Below are 16,118 nucleotides of genomic sequence, written 5' to 3' on the forward strand. Positions count from 1 at the left end.
TTGGCAACAGGCCCTTCCACACAGAGAATTTACTTCCCAGGACTTACTAGAGGTACCTGTACCACATGAAAGTCTTCTTCACTGCAGGTAAATTACTTAATTTGAGTCTTTTCCTGAGTTGAAAGAAAGCTTTTTACAAAGTGTATTTTGATTTCTGGCTACAGTAGTAATGGCCAGCTGTTGCACCCTGTCTTTGGAGCAGTCCCACAAGTCAAATGCCTCAAGAGTTTTTTAAGGTCCTTTTGATGATCTTTCTACTCCTTAAAAAAGAAAAAAGAAAAAAAAAGTTTTAAAAAATTCAACCTCAGTCCCCATAAGAGTTATTTCACTTTTACTGTATGATCTCTGCAGTAACATTGTTAACCTGACAGTTAACATTCTCCCCCTACATTCCTCACAGAGGTGCAGAGTTTGGTCTTTGGTCACTTAAAAATCTTTCGTGACTATGGAGTACAATGTCTTCTGAATTTTCTTGGCTAGAGGAAAAGACAGATGTCCAATGGTGTTCCTGACCTAATGTTCCTCATACTAGATATCCAAAGTCTAAAGCTTTCAGACATAGACAATTTTGTTTCAATCAACATTAAAGCCACCACTGGGTACAGAGAAATGTATCATAGCTCAGTAACATGATGCAGTGAATGGCAGCTCCAATCACATTAGCTCATGTGAGACATGGAGAGAGAGAAGAAGATCTCCAGGAAGATCTCCAGGTCATCTTTCACAGCTTCTGATTAACAGTCAGCTCCTGAGGATGTGATTTTTTTCTTTTTTTTTTTTTTTTTCTTTTTTTTCTTTTTTTTTTTTTTTCTTTTAGAAGACTAGGAGTATATATCCTCTGCCATTGCTCTAGACTTGTGAGTACCAAACACAAAGCAGCAAAGCAGCTTCCTAATTAATATTAAGACATATTTTGGCTGTTCAGAAGTGCATGCCAATCACTATGAGAAATAAGTCTTCAGATTGAATACAGTTTTCTATTGATGGAAGATTTGTATCCCACCCTGAACCCTGAATGTCCTGCAGATCCTCCAAAAAAGTCTCCCAAGGATATTTGGTACTGTAGAGAGGTAGTGAGCTATACATCTGAGATGATAAAAGATTAGGAAAATGGGAAGAAAGAATACTTTTAAATACTTAACATAATTTGTCACCTATTTAAAGATTATATATATTCATTCTTCTACATGTAGACAAAGTCATGCCATAAAAACTCATTTCTGTATGATAAATTCCTATATAGCTCTGATGTATAGCACATTTCAAAATATTTGAATGAATAACAGCATAAAGATGTCATTACTGATGCTGAGCATGCAAATAAAGGTAAATTGTGTATAATTTTATCATCTGTAGTTGTTGCAGCTAACAACCATGATGAGTGGTCAGAGCAGAGGGATACTAATTGCCATGCTTTAATACTTAAACCCATCTCACCACAAGTGGCTAGGATGAACCTTGTGCCAGGCAGACTATCCAAGAATGTCACAGTGCAAAGCCCTACACTCTTCTTCAGGTCTTACGGCAGTGACAGCTGCTGACAAGAAAATCCAAGGCAAGCTGGACTGTCTATTGACAGCAAGCTTGGAAATTTTTGCTTTCTAGATCCCTGACAGTGAGCCACAGCAGTCTTGTATGACTGCTTCTCAGTGCTCAGCACAGAGTCCTGAGAAAGCAGGCATCTGCCACACCTGTACCTGCAGTTTCTGGAGCCACTGTGTGTGCAAATGGCAGAAGAACACAATTTTCCCCACCCTGTAAGTGCGCTTCAATCTCCCCACAGAATGAATTACCATATCCAAAAGTAAGCTGTGGGTATGAGGGCATGTCTTGCTGTCCACAGGCATGACAGGAAAGGCATCAAGAGTCCCTTTTGGTTTCTCCTTCCGTCTGCATGGGGAACACGCATGGGCAGCTTACCCAAGTAGCCCTCTGGAGAGACCAACCCCTTCTCTTCTGTCATTCAAACCATTCTCTAGATTCCCTTCTGAAAACAAGGCAGGAAGTTTAAGGAATTGCATGGAATACTGCATGGGATCCTAATTTCCGCCCCTCACCATTTTACCTTGTTTGAAATGATATGCTGAACTCAGCTTGAAGATGTGATTGTTGAACTTTTGCTTCTATAAATATCAGGCTTCCAATTTTTTTTCCCAGTTGTGCACATAAAAAGATACTGTCTCATAATGGACTATTTCTAGCATAAGCAAGTTGGTTTACTATATTTACAGACAGTTCATATACATGTTGCACCCACAGTCAAAGTGAATTGTTTTAGCATGAATCACTCAGAAATGATACCAAATATTCATTTAGAAAAACCCATGAATATGTGAAATAATTAGAATGAGTCCTCTAAATCTGAAGTCTTTATGGGGAAGAGATGGTAAATAACTTGCATATTCTCCTGCCATCAGGCATTACATTATCTAAATGATTTTAGGTCTCCTCCTTGGGATAAGCCAAGGAGGGGATGTGATGTGATTAAGTGCTGGTCTATCCCTTACTTACATAGGAGTTTCACAAACTGAAGAGACCTAAAAAGAATAGTTTGCAGTGAGTACAATGTAATGTCCAGAGCTGACCCACTTCAAGGGAGGAGAGATACTCCTGCTGTTCCCTGAAATCAGTCTGCTAACAACAGCAAAGCAAGGCAGAAGGAGGGTATTTCCACACAAAACTAATGTGCTGACCTCAGAAAAATGCATCTTTGTTTTACTGTGGGAATTTGTAAGTACAAAGAAATGGAAGAAAGTAAACTGTCTCATTCATTTTACTCGCCTGCCTCTATAAAAGAAGATCTGTGAGCAAATTTGGGATCTAGTCCTCGGCCTCTGACTGGCATAGGGAAGTGTCCATTGAGACATACTTGAGCACTGGGTCACAATGCAAGAACACCCCTGAAGTAACAGCCATTTATGGCAGCAAAGACCAGGCAGAGACATTGTGATTCATGTCATTTCAGACAGGCACCATCCTTAAATTTTGCCACCTGGTATTGCTGGGGTTCCTGGGCACCATCCTGCTTACACTGGGATGCCAGCAGCAGCACAAGAACAGGTGACACATGTCCACAGTGGGGCCTGAAGCCCTTCCAGGAAGCCCAGAGGTGCCCACATTGCAAAAAAGAAAAGGAAGACTGTCTTTTCACCAATGGTATACAACTATAGGAAAGGTGGGCCCTGCAAAATATTTTGTATTTTGAGCTCTGCATGGTGGATTGACATCCAGTTCCCACTGCTTCACTTGGCTGCTATCTCTGATCCCTGGAAAGATTGCCTACCCCTTGAACAAAGGTTTTATTATACCTTGGAAAGCGTTGCCCTTCAGGGAGCTGGACCAGCCTCCTGGAGTCCTTTGACAATGAGACCTTGGACAAAGAGCTGTTGATGTTTCAAGGCAATAACAGTATGTTATTCACAGACAGGGTCAGTTTGGGCATGGATAGTGTTGGCACTCATGGTTTTTGCTGCATCTCTTGGCAAGGACTATTTCACACAACCTTAAGGCTAGAGTTTTGCTGCATTTACCCCTCCCTAAGCAACTGCCCCATCAGACAGAAACTTGCCTCCCTACTAATTAGTCCTTCCAAAAAGTAGAGTGCCTCCTCCCTTTTAGGGGGGGGGGGGGGCAGGATACAAGCGACAAGAGTGTGTTTGTGTCTTTCCTTTCTTAGAAGGAAAGAAAGATGTTTTGTGCTGTGTCCTGAAACCATATGTGTCTGGACAGCACACTGTTTATAAAGAAGGATGAACAAAAGCTGTCCCCTCCTCTTCTAAATGTCTCAGTCAGTGGGAGATCCCACCCAAGAATGCTTCCAATGTATGAGAAGTGTGCTAGGTTTATTTATCAGAAGCCTGTGCTGCAGGCCCTGGGCAGTGAGTGCGGGCCCTGCCACCAGCTCTGAGGGGTTTGTGGGCCTCTGGCTCCATCTTTCCATTTTAAATTTCTCACTTAGGATGAGACCTTACTAAAGGTATTTTGCTCCAGTTTTGTCTTTATCAAAGCTGTTTAGTTTTTTCAGATCAGATAGAGAACTAACTGCCCAAAAGCTCCTCCAGGAACAAAGTGTGAGATCAACTGCTTTCTGCAAGTGGTATCTTATTAACAGCAGGAGCACCACTTTGGCTGCCATCCTCACACCTCAAAGCATTTTACAAAATCAAGAATTTGAATGGACTAGCAACTGTGCTTTGCATTTCCTGGAAAGGCTTTGACTAGAATTGGCAATTCAGTGCACTTCGCTGAACTGGTTGGAATAATGTAACTTAAGTCATGGGTGTACTGAGAGGCCATAAACACACACAAAAAGCAAAGCACCAAGCTCCTTCCTGAGCTCCCTGCCACTGAAGATCATCTAGTCAGCAGGGAGAATCTGTGGTTAGTGGATGATGTTCATCACATTTCTCAGCATCTTGCAGTATAAATATACAATGGGCACAACAGGCACCAAAGATTTGGAGGGGCATTTGAAATAACTAAAATCATTTAACAAAACTGTATCTTTCCAGGAGCCAGACATAACTCCTATGTGTCACTTGACCAGAATGCTAAGTCTTATAATTCCTTGCACTGCTCACCAACTTTTCTTATGTCTATCTGAGTGCAGATGTAGTATAAATTGCAATATATCTTTCAGTTTAAAAGAGTCTCTTGTAGAAATGTGTTTGCATTGTTTTTACTTTCAAGTACCAACACCTAGTTAGAAGCATATGTTATTTGCTTAATAGGTATGGGTTTTGCTGCACGCACACTGACAGGAGAACTCTTGTTTATGTAGGAGCTGTTCCATGGCAAATACCTCCCAGTCAGGTACAATCTGCTCTAGCAAGTTCCAGGACTTTTCTTTTTTATGATTTTCCTGATGAATAAGCCAAGTTGCCACAATTATTTAGATTCTCTTCAGCTTTTACTTTGACTTTAAATCAGTCTTCCTTCTCAAGAAAAGCCATTTCTGACTCAGGGTTACCATTCTCTTGCTCTCTGCAGGTCTGACCTACCTCCTCTTAAAATGCACAATCACTTCTTTGAAGCAAACCACTTATATCGCCATGAAAACCTATTATTGCTGTGAAAATAGAGATGTGCCTGTTGTGACTGTTGATTGAAATGGCAACATTTCATTTTCATAATTTATTAACATCTAGTATTTAGCTCACATTAGAGGTTTCTCTTTCAGTGAAAATAATTGTACTGTTGATCAGATTCAGAATTTCTGTTTGAAAATTAGAAATATGTTGTCTCTACTATATGTGAGTGTTAACAAAATGAACATATTTTGTTAACAGGAGCCTTGCTCATCCTGACCTTGGGGTACTCTTCCAGCCTTAGGAGCTCTTGGTCTCCTTATGCACTAGTTCTCTTGAAAACTGTGTTTTGTCTGCACTTCAGAAGCACGGTCTGAATTTCAACACTCACCAGAGCTGTTAAGAGCTTGCTATGACTGAATGTTAGGAAACCAAAGGAGGGAAGTCCTTCACCTTCTCCTTATGCCTGCCTTGCACTCAAGCACATAGTAGATCGTCCTTGAATTAAATCAGTGATGGTTCTCCTGAAGACCTTTGCTGTTTCCTTTCTTGGATATAACATACAAGCAATCTGGCTGAAAGGCTGATGTAACTTCAACATGATCATAAATTCATAAAATAATGGAATTGTTTAGGCAGGAGAAGACCTTTCAGATCATCAAATTCAATACTAACCCGACACTGCCAAGTTCACCACTATACCATGTCCCTAAGGGCCATGATCCTGTGTTAAACTCTTAGGAAGAAAATCACAGAGAAGTTGGCAGTAACACATTTAATATTTTAAACATCCTTACTCATGTTGTTTTTCTTGTTTCCCAGCTGCTCACTCTCGTTGCAGTCCCCAGTTACTGCTGTGTCTTTGGAGACAAGCTGGTTGGATTTTCCTTTCAACATACTGATCTCTAGCTTAAGTGCACAGAATTTAAATATCAAGGAAAATATTTCAAAAGCATTTTATTTCCTCTGTGTCTTATATTTTTTTTAATCCATGCTTAAGATTAAATGTAGCAGCAGTTGTTATAATCTGAATTGAAATAAACCCCAAAACGGGGTTTTGCTAATTTTTAAGTGCTTGTCCACTCTTTTTGCACAGTTCAAATACAGCCCACTTGTGTTTATGAACTGTCACATCAGCACAAGGGGTAAATACAGTCACTGTCTATTTATAGTAGAAAGTGGGTATCTTTTCTTTGCACAGAAAAGCAGAATTTGAAATGTGTGTATATGTCACTGTACAGACAGAAAAGTGAAAAAAGAAAAACTGAAGAAATGTGCTACTATTGTCAAATAATAAAAAAAATTTTCTCCTGAGAAATGATTAGGCCAAAACCCTAGAAATTTGGGCAAATCTGATGTAAAAATGAAAAATTACTTCCCCCTCCTATACCTCAAAACTTGCTTAGGACTGGCATTGTATGTGTATAGAAATGCACGTGCAGTGGTTCCAGGTCTTCACGTTTCAGAAATTGGTGGCACCTCTATATGCCATTTGAAAACTACAATTGTATCACTGGATGTTGGAATGTTCTCTGATTCTGAAACTTTATTGTGGCTATCAGTCTTCATTTTCTGTGATTCTGTCATTTTGTTAAAGACTTCATAGAGCCGTAAAAGCCTCTAAAAGTGTTAGACCGCCTCTTTGCAAATGTAAAAAGGCATAGATACAGTAGACTTAATTCTTAGTTCATTTCCACAGCAATTAAATAGGAATAATTGCACCAGAATTCCACCAGATTTGCACAGCTGGGAATGTGAGAAGGACCAGGTCTTGCTTTTTAATTACTATTTCACTTATCTATTTGATTTGAGGCTTTGAAATGGAAGTCTTAATGAGGATCAAAGGGAAAGGCGTGAGTTTATCATAAAGCACTGCCTTCATGTTGTGGTGCCCCAGCATTCTGAGTGACATCTCCAGGACCTTCCTGATGCATCATCCTCTCCAGGAAACCTTTCAGAAGAAATGTTTGGGCAAATGAAAAATATTCCTGAGAGAGACAACACAAGGAGAAAAGAGACAACACAAGGAGAAAACTTGACTTCCTTCACTACCTGTCTGCAAACACATCCCCTGCACAGGAATCTCTGCTCTGTACCCAGATGCAGGTGTAGCATGCTTGTAGTGGGGATGCATGACCCAGTACTACCTGGCTCTTTGGGACATGATGGAAGGCCTCACCCACCCAGGCCAAAGTCCTGCCTGCACAGGGAGTTTGGATGGGCAATCAGTTGCAGCAATGTGCCTGCAGGAAAGTAGATACAGAGAAGGAGATAGATCTGGATGAGAGCAAAATCTAGTATTTATCTTCTGCTTTCATTAAAGCAGTATTAAAGCCTTGCTGTTGTCAGTGTGAAGATTAGCCTTTGTCATTCTATATGTTTGTCCTTCTGTGGTGAGGAGGAGAGGCTGGTGCAGGGGTAGTACCGTCTTGGTTTGGGTTTGGGAGTTGAATTTTAATGTTGGCCCAAGTAACCTGCTCCCACAGAGTCTTTTCAAGGATAGAGCTTTCAGTGAAAGGGTTGAATATCCCTCTGGAGCTAATGTAATTTATTTCCTGGGAATATCAATTCAACTTCAAATTCAACTTCAACATGTATTTGTCAAACTCCCTTTTAGAAATGTCCAGCATATTGATCTTCCTTCTTTATGCCTTTTTCTTTTTTTTTTTTTTTTTTTTTAATTTTACTTGCCCCACATCAAAACCAAAAATCCCAAATCCTCTGTGTTTTATGCATCAATTATCTCCCTGGTACCTCTTTTGTGGACTCAAATATTTATCTTTCATTATGCCAATCCCCAGTACCAGCCCAGGCTGGGGATGAACAGGTGGAGAGCAGCCCTGTGAGAAGGACTTGGGGGTGCTGCTGGGTGAGAGGCTGGACATGACCCAGCCATGGGCACTTCCAGCCCAGAAAGCCAAACGTGTCCTGGGCTGCATCCAAAGCAGTGCAGACAGCAGGGGAGGGAGGGGATTCTGCCCCTCTGCTCTGCTCTGGTGAGAGCCCACCTGGAACCCTGCATCCAGCTCTGGGGTCCCAGCACAGGGAGGACATGGAACTGCTGGAGTGAGTCCAGAGGAGAGACACCAAAATCGTCAGAGGGATGGAACACCTCTCATAAAAAGAACGGCTGAGAGAATTTGGTTTGTTCAGCCTGGAGAAGAGAAGGCTTTGGGGCGACCTACCTGTGGCCTTTCAGTACCTGAAGGGAGCCTACAGCAAAGGCAGAGGGGAATTTTTACAAGGGCATTTTTAGATTATGTATGAGGTAAAAGTTCTTTGCTGTGAGGATGATAAGACACTGGAACTGGTTACTCAGAGAAGCTGTGGATGCTCTATCCCTGGAAGTGTTCAAGGCCATGTTGGATGGGGCCTCTGAGAATCCTGGTCTGGTGGAAGGTGTCCCTGCCCATGGCAGGGAGGTTGGAATGAGATATCTTTAAGGACCCTTCCAACTTAAACCATTCTAAGATTCTATGTACAGAGGCCAAACCTTGAAATTATAATCCAGCTAAAACTGAGTAGAAAGGACAATTCTACCTTGTTACTACTTAGAGAAGGTTTGCCTGCTGTGGTTTTTTTTCTGGGTGTAACTCTTAAAGGCCTGTCTATAGTCCTGCCTAAGACCCAGATGTTATCTCTTTGTGCATACACTTGTCCTCCTTTGTGTCAGAGTGCTGCTATTAGGAATATATAAAAGCAAAGTATTGAGAGGATGACAGCCCACCCTGTGAAGGTAGCTCAGCCCTAGACAAGGGAGACTCCTCCGCGGATCACCCAGCTCACTGTTCTCACCTAATTGTTACACGGTAACCCAACAAGACATGAATGTCCTTCTGCTGATGATTAATGACTTCACTGCTTCCCAAATTATCTTAGCTGTCCAAAGCAAATAGAGGAGAGCTACACATTCTCTTCAGGAGCCTGGAAGAGCCACACATTCAAAGTGATAACAAATCTTGAGATGATTACCAACCACATGAAAAATTATTTGCTAGATGACACATCCAATAGGCTAGAATTCTCCATCAGAATCTGCAGCCAAAATATATTGGAACTGCTGATGCAGGGTAACACTTCCCCTTTCATCTGTTTCCTAGAAATTAAGATAGCCAAGTGATGAATCAAGTGCTACTTAGGATGGCAGCATGTAACATATTTTGCACAATAACAAGAATTCCTAAATCAGGATCAGGGTTGCTTGAGTACTGATGGAGCTACACTGATGTAATGTCATTATAGAAATTTAATGCTTAGATTAACTATTAGATATACCTTGTTCTTTCCTGGTTGCTTCCAAGACAGTCACTGAGAACTTACTAGCAGTTTTCAGGGATGATGGAAAATTGGTCTGTGAGCTTGTATGTTATTTCATTGACATGAAAATCTGACTTCTGAACCAGAAAGAGATCCAACCCTTGCTTTCTTCCGTTAATTATTTTCAGACCAACTGGAAAACTGAATATTTGAACTGAGGTTTTTAAGAAGGAATGGCTCAGGGACAAAGCTCAACTGCAATGCAGAGATAAACCAACTGTTGAACAGGGTTTTTTTATACCCTTTTTTGTAAGGAGATATTGAGAAGTTAGTTAATCTGACTCTGAAGACACTAATCTTCAGGGTTGTCTCCATGCAGACGTTGATGCTTAGAAACATAAAGTTGCAAACCTTTGGTGACTTACAAAAACATATATCCCTATTACTTGTCTTAAGGGATGTTTAAGCTCAATTTCAAGCTCTCTAAGATAAAGCTGCACTTCATGAGCCCAAAGAACAACTACAGGAGGAAAGGAATTGGAGAGCCTGCTGCAAAGCTGTTTCCACCTACAGAAAAGCCAAGCCCTTTGTCTGGAATAGCAGAGACTTTACAGGGAATTACTGCGCTATGGTAAGGTATATTCGGCAATTCTTATGGTGGGATTGTACTACCTGAAAGGAATTACACAGACTTATTGCTTTGAAGAACGATGAAAATGCAAGCTTAATATTAACATTTTTCCAAAATGTAAGTCCTGTGAAAATAGTGCCGTTAATACCTTGCATAGCTTTCTGAAGAAATGACTACCTGGAAAAACCATTGAACCAAAAATCTTCATACCAGTAAAATTTTCAGAATGTCACCATGACTCATGTCAACTTCTACAGCATAAATGGAGGACTGGACAACCCCTGCAGAGTGGAACAGAAACAACCTACAATCTACATAAAAAGCCCAAGAGTAATTTGCAAAATGAAAGAGAAAAAGGAGTTCTTATCCTTGCTGGGCAGAATAAAAATTCACACATTTAATAATTCAGAAGGAAAACTTTTATTGGACCGTAGAAAAAATGTTCTTAACAGGAGTTGATGAAGGGTCCTTGAGAACACATTATACACAGATTTGAATCCTCACTTTTTTCAGTATAAATGTAACTAGATTTGTCCTGATGCATTGCACGGTACGATCCAGGCCACTTCTCAGGGGCCATCCTCTAGTCCTCTAGTTCTACAGCTTGGAAAGGCACTTGGCTTGGGTTAGCTCCAAGCAACTTCTTGGCTGCTGCTCACTGCTCACCCCCATGTCTCTCCAGGGTATAGTGTTATGATTACGATGGTGGTGTGATATAACAAAATGTACCACCTTGTTTCACATGTTGTTTCCTGACAGAAGCATAAACCTGCCAGAGTTCCGTGGCACTGTGCCGCTGTCACACTTGATGTGCTACAGTGCTCTTGCTTGTATAAACTGTAATGCCACCTAAGCAGGATTTCCATGAAGGTGGCAAGCAGCAAAGCAGCATTTGCCTTCAAGGAGCCCTGAAATGAGGCTGTGGTGCTTGGAGAGGTGTCCAGATGAGGCTGGAATCTAATTGCATGCTGATAGCTGTTAGTAGCAGAGGTCCACAGAGCCTTTTCACGTGCACAGTAATAACAAGCCATTTGAGGAGATGGTGGCCCAATATTCAAGTGTCATACATTGTGCTGCATTGTGGTGAGAAGTGAGCAGGCAGTAGCATGGTACCACAGGTGGCAAATAATTGAGTATGTGTAAGGGTGTGCGTGACTTTAACTGGTGTCTTGAACACACAGGCAGAAGCCTGAGAGTTTACTACCCACCATCTGAACAGACTGGTTGTAAACTTGGCAGCAACTGGACCAAAGAAAAGAAGTACATTCCAAATCACCCAATGAGTAGCGAGCCATCAGACAGCACCACCAGTTAGGAGGCTTATCATACATTGTCTTTCTGCAGGTAGACAATTTGAATTGAGAAAATGGAGTGGTAGAGTCTCCAGAAAGGAGGCCTGTTGCCAAAAGAAAAATTCCCCCCTAAAGTCGTGGTTTTAGAAAGAAAATGGGAGGTGAAAGGAGAAAGGTAAACCACCTAGCTGGAAGAAAGATCTGAAAAGTGGTGGAGGACTCTAGAGAACAGAGAGATGGAGAAAAATTAAATTAAATTACCACGGTCCTCGTCTGCCAAAGTTAGGTAGTTCTGTGTAGTGGTACAGCACAAAGCAACATAACTTTCTGCCCAATTATCCTGCACTAGCAAAAATCTCACTGCAGGGAGAGCAGCTGAGACCTTACCAGTGTAATGCCAAAGAGCAAATAATGTCTATATAAGATATCAAGAAGGGTAAAAGCTCTAATCTTTGTGGGTTTTAAACAAACCCTGGCATCCAGATCCATTTCCAATTGTCATTCACTCTATCTCTCTGAGACACTAAACAATACAGGAGACCCACTGTGCCATTGCTGGGGACAGTTCCTAGATGCAGTGGAAGAGGCCTGATGTTGCATTGTTTAGGGCTCGATGCTGGAGTACGCGCCTTGCTGGATTCCCTGCAGTTCAGACTTTACAGTGACAAATTCCAGACCAGGTATCATCATGGAAGAAAGGGAGGAATGTTTCATATGTGCTCAAAGAAGTACAGCCTCATGAATATATTCCTGTTTCATACAGGGAAGAACATGCTTTGTTTCTGTAAATATCTTTTTATATTAACAGCGTAATTCCCTGCACAGTAAGAAGGCAACCATATATATCACAAAATGCTTGAAACCATCACTCAGATGAAAGACAGTAAACAGCTATTTTTCTCTGCCCTGTGATTGGGAATTAAGCAGTTTGCTGTCTGCTTTCCTAGCTTCATGTTGTCTTGTGTTTGGCAGAATAAGGCACATGCTTGCTGCACTAAATAACCACAAGGTATTCAGAGAGAAGCTCAAGAGGCACAAGACTTTACAGTCTCATAACACACTTGGTAAAAGCTGTAGTGCTACAGAATCTGAAAGACTATCTAAAAATTACAGATATTATCAATAAACTGTAAAAACTTTGACTTTAGGATTTTTTATTATTTACAATCTATTTATAAGGTGAGTGTTTATGCCCCTCAAATCACTGTTTTCTGTGGGAGTGTAACATTAACTCTGACATAAACAAAGAAAGGTGTGATTAGTGATTTTAGGGACAACACTGGTACTCATTTCTTCAATGGGGGAGAAGAGAGGGATAATGTGTAATTAATATATTGCACATTAATATGACATTAATGCATTTTTTATGAAGCACTGGATGTTCATGTCTGTGTCTGTTTGTCCTGCATTGCAGTGAGATGTAATCAACAGTCTCACATGTACACTAAGATCCCATATTCAAAAGCAATTACTAAGACTTCCTCATTGCAAATGACAGACCAACATTAATGCTCCACTGTGAAAATAAGGAACAACCTGCGTGGCACTCTGAATTTGGTTATGCTTCCTAGCCACTTTAGTGGAACTGGAATGATCGTGGTGCTGCCTCAACATCAGCATCATCATCATCATCATTGTCACCAAAAGATTCACTAATAAGGTTTTCCTCCCAAATACCTTTATTTGTGATAAGTACCTCTTCTTGTATTAAAAAGTACTGAAAAAAAAAGGTTATTTAATATTTTGAAGTCTTGAATTGCAACAGTTAATTAATTCTGAACTCTTATTTTTATTTCCTTTTTTTTCTATTGTGGAGGAAAACTATTTTTCATCATTCATTCAAGTTCAAGTATTACATACTTAAATACATTACACACAAGATCAAGATTAAGTGCATGTAGATGGATGTTTTTTAGAGGATATTGCAAAGCCAACTGTAAGCAAATAATGTAAAAACAACAGGAAATTTCCATATAAAGTTGGATAATTTATTCAAGAGCCAAATGATTCTTTAGACAGTAAGCATAACCTATCCATCTCTGTGGGAGAAAAGTTACACTAGGACAGGGTCGAGACACTAAAGTGAGAATAAAAGAGCCCTGCAGAAAAGAGAATCAAAGATGTTATAACACCTCCATCCACACTCTTCAAAGCAAGGATTTCTTTTAAGTCATAGAGGCAATAATAGCTCCACGGACAATAAAAGCATAAAACAGGTAGTGCCCACTAAGTTGAAAAATGCATCTGTGCTTGCCTGGGCTTTTTCTGATGAAGGTAACATCACTTCCCTGCAATACCCCTGCCATTTAAGGGCAATGTTGCTGAGTAGGAGATCTCCCAGGCTTCTTAAAGCACACTGACTTGTACAGAGCTTTGAAATTTCTGCCTCTGATACTCCTACATAATCATACAAAGCCTCTCTAGAGTACCTCAAGTCTGTGTCTCTTTGATGAAGTAAGCATCAGTGAACACGGAAATATCAACTGTATGTGCTTAATGTCCTCAGAAGTACTGGAGTAATTTGCCATTGTATCCTCTGACCCTAAAGCGCATCCTTTGGGAAGGGCTTCCTTAGAGGCAGCAGGGCAGATTAAGTTTTGCTGCTTGCTGGTGCTGATTGCTTTGGGCTGTAGCACAAACACAGCTGCATGGGTGAACACAAGAAAGCCTATCTGCCTCCACTTTTTACTTACACAGCTGATTCGGGCTGAAGACCCAGTAACAAACATTTTTATTAAAATAAATATTTTATGTTAAGCAGTTACCCTTTAAACACAGTGGAAAATTTCTGTCGAGCTGCTCCAGCAGGGGCAGGTGAGAGAGTGCTGTACCCTTTATAATAAAAATAGGGTCTCCCAGTCACTTTGTACTTGAAAAGCTTGCTTATCCAAATGCTGACTAACTCTACCTCCCATGCTGATGCAGAAAAATGCAAAGAAATCTGATGATAATGATGATGATCATGACAGCAATAATAATGCTTCCAAAAAACCAAACTAAACAAAAAAAAAAAAAGAAAAGAAAATCCTAGCAAAACAGGCAAAACCTTTTTCCCTGCAGTTCTAAGAGTATCTGAGCTTTTCCTTGTAGCATTTGCAGACTCAGAAAGTTCATGTTTATCTGAGTCATGAGAAGCTGAAATAAATTTTGTATTCAGATAATTAAAGTTACATTGTATAACTGATCCAGTTATAGACCAAAGAAGAGGGAAAAAGGAAAATTGCCTCACTGTGGTAATGAGGAGAGAAAGCTCCTCATCTATTTACCTTTTATAGTTATTTTTCAAAATTAAGTCATTTATGAGCAGGGAGCAGAGAAGTACATTTATGTATCACAACTGTATTATTTGTATACCTGTCTAAATGCCTTTCTCTTCAACACTTTATTTGAGGAGAGCAGCATAATTTGCTAAGAAACAAAAGAAGCAATTCCTTGTTCAATGACCTTGTGCAAAATGCTCAGCTACAGCAAGGATCTGGTTCTAATATGCAAGTTAAATCCCTTTATGGTATGAACCCAGCATACAAAATGCATCTTAGGCTCAAGTTTTTACAAACCTCTTCCTGTTTCTCAGTGTCACATACAGAAGAAAGCAAAGCACAACAAAACAAACAAAAAACAAACAAACAAAAAAACCCAAACAAAACCCCCAAAAAAATCCCCCAAAAAATCCCCAAAAAACCCCAAAAAAATCAAACCAGAAAAGGACTCTGAATGCATCCAAATGAGTGAAAGGCTGGCAAGAAACTGAGAGATTTTCCGGGGAGAACTTGGATGGTAGCAACATTCTCATGCCTTAAGGAAGGGTAGGGCTGCTGCTCCAGAGCAGATGGACAGTGTGGCAGACAGTGCAAGGCTTTTGAGACAAGCCTTACTCTGGGGACACCCTGAGATCCATTTCTGTTCTTTTCCGCTATTGCTGCTCATACAGGCCATCCTGCTGACCTCAGCAGTGCTGCCTGCAGGAGCTGAGGATATGCTGAACAAGATCCCATAGTCCTTCAACGTCAGCAATCTTTTCTGCTTAAAAGAATGATGTGGAGAAGTGCACGTCTTCAGCTACCTACAGTTCTTCCACCAACACCAAAGGAAGATGGTGTGGTCCCATGTTTCTTGAAACTGAAAGAAAATTAGTGGAGGTGTCTGAAGACAGTACAGATTTGAAAGTTCTGCTGGCATTTTTTAGTGGCAGTGCCCCCTACTTGAGACATGGTCATGTCTCCCCTCCATGTGGTCACGCTGCAATCATTGGTGGTATAACAACTCTTCCTCCAAAACAGGTTGGTGTTTATGTGGGGAGCACACAAGACAAGTTTCATTTTCTGGACAAGGGATTAGTTTCGTGGCATTGGTAGTTAAAGTAATCTAGTTTCTATTAGCAAATCAGCATGACTGAGGTGTAATTTGCTGGCAGAATTTGGCAAAATTGAACAAAAAATGCTCATCTTGACTGCTGTTTTTTTGAGGAGTACCATTCAGAGTCACATATACCAAAGAGGTTTAGGCTGTGTGTATAGTCTTCCAAGGAGATACATCTGCTTGGCCTTCCTCCACATGAATTCATCTTTTAGTTTTCAGACCCAGACCTAGAGCAGCCATGTCATACATGCCCCTCCATCCTTTTCACTAGTCAAATCCTTCCTAAAGGTGCCACATCATCTGGGATGGGTTCTCTGTCCACCCCTTCTGCTCATTCCAAGGGAAGACATCATTAATAAGGTGACCATCAGACAATTCAGGGTCTACCTGACAGCAATACCAGTGCTCCTAGAAAAGATTTAAATCTCTCAGTGTGAGGTAAGTTCCAGAATCAAAATGAAAATTGAATAGACCTGTCCATTTTAACCAGTTTTGTTTTGCTTTGCTTAAAATACAGCTTGCTTTGTGAGCAAGAAAAACCTGAGGTAAGTT

This window comes from Haemorhous mexicanus, chromosome Z, assembly GCF_027477595.1.
Source record: "Haemorhous mexicanus isolate bHaeMex1 chromosome Z, bHaeMex1.pri, whole genome shotgun sequence".
NCBI classification, from domain to species: Eukaryota; Metazoa; Chordata; class Aves; order Passeriformes; family Fringillidae; genus Haemorhous; species Haemorhous mexicanus.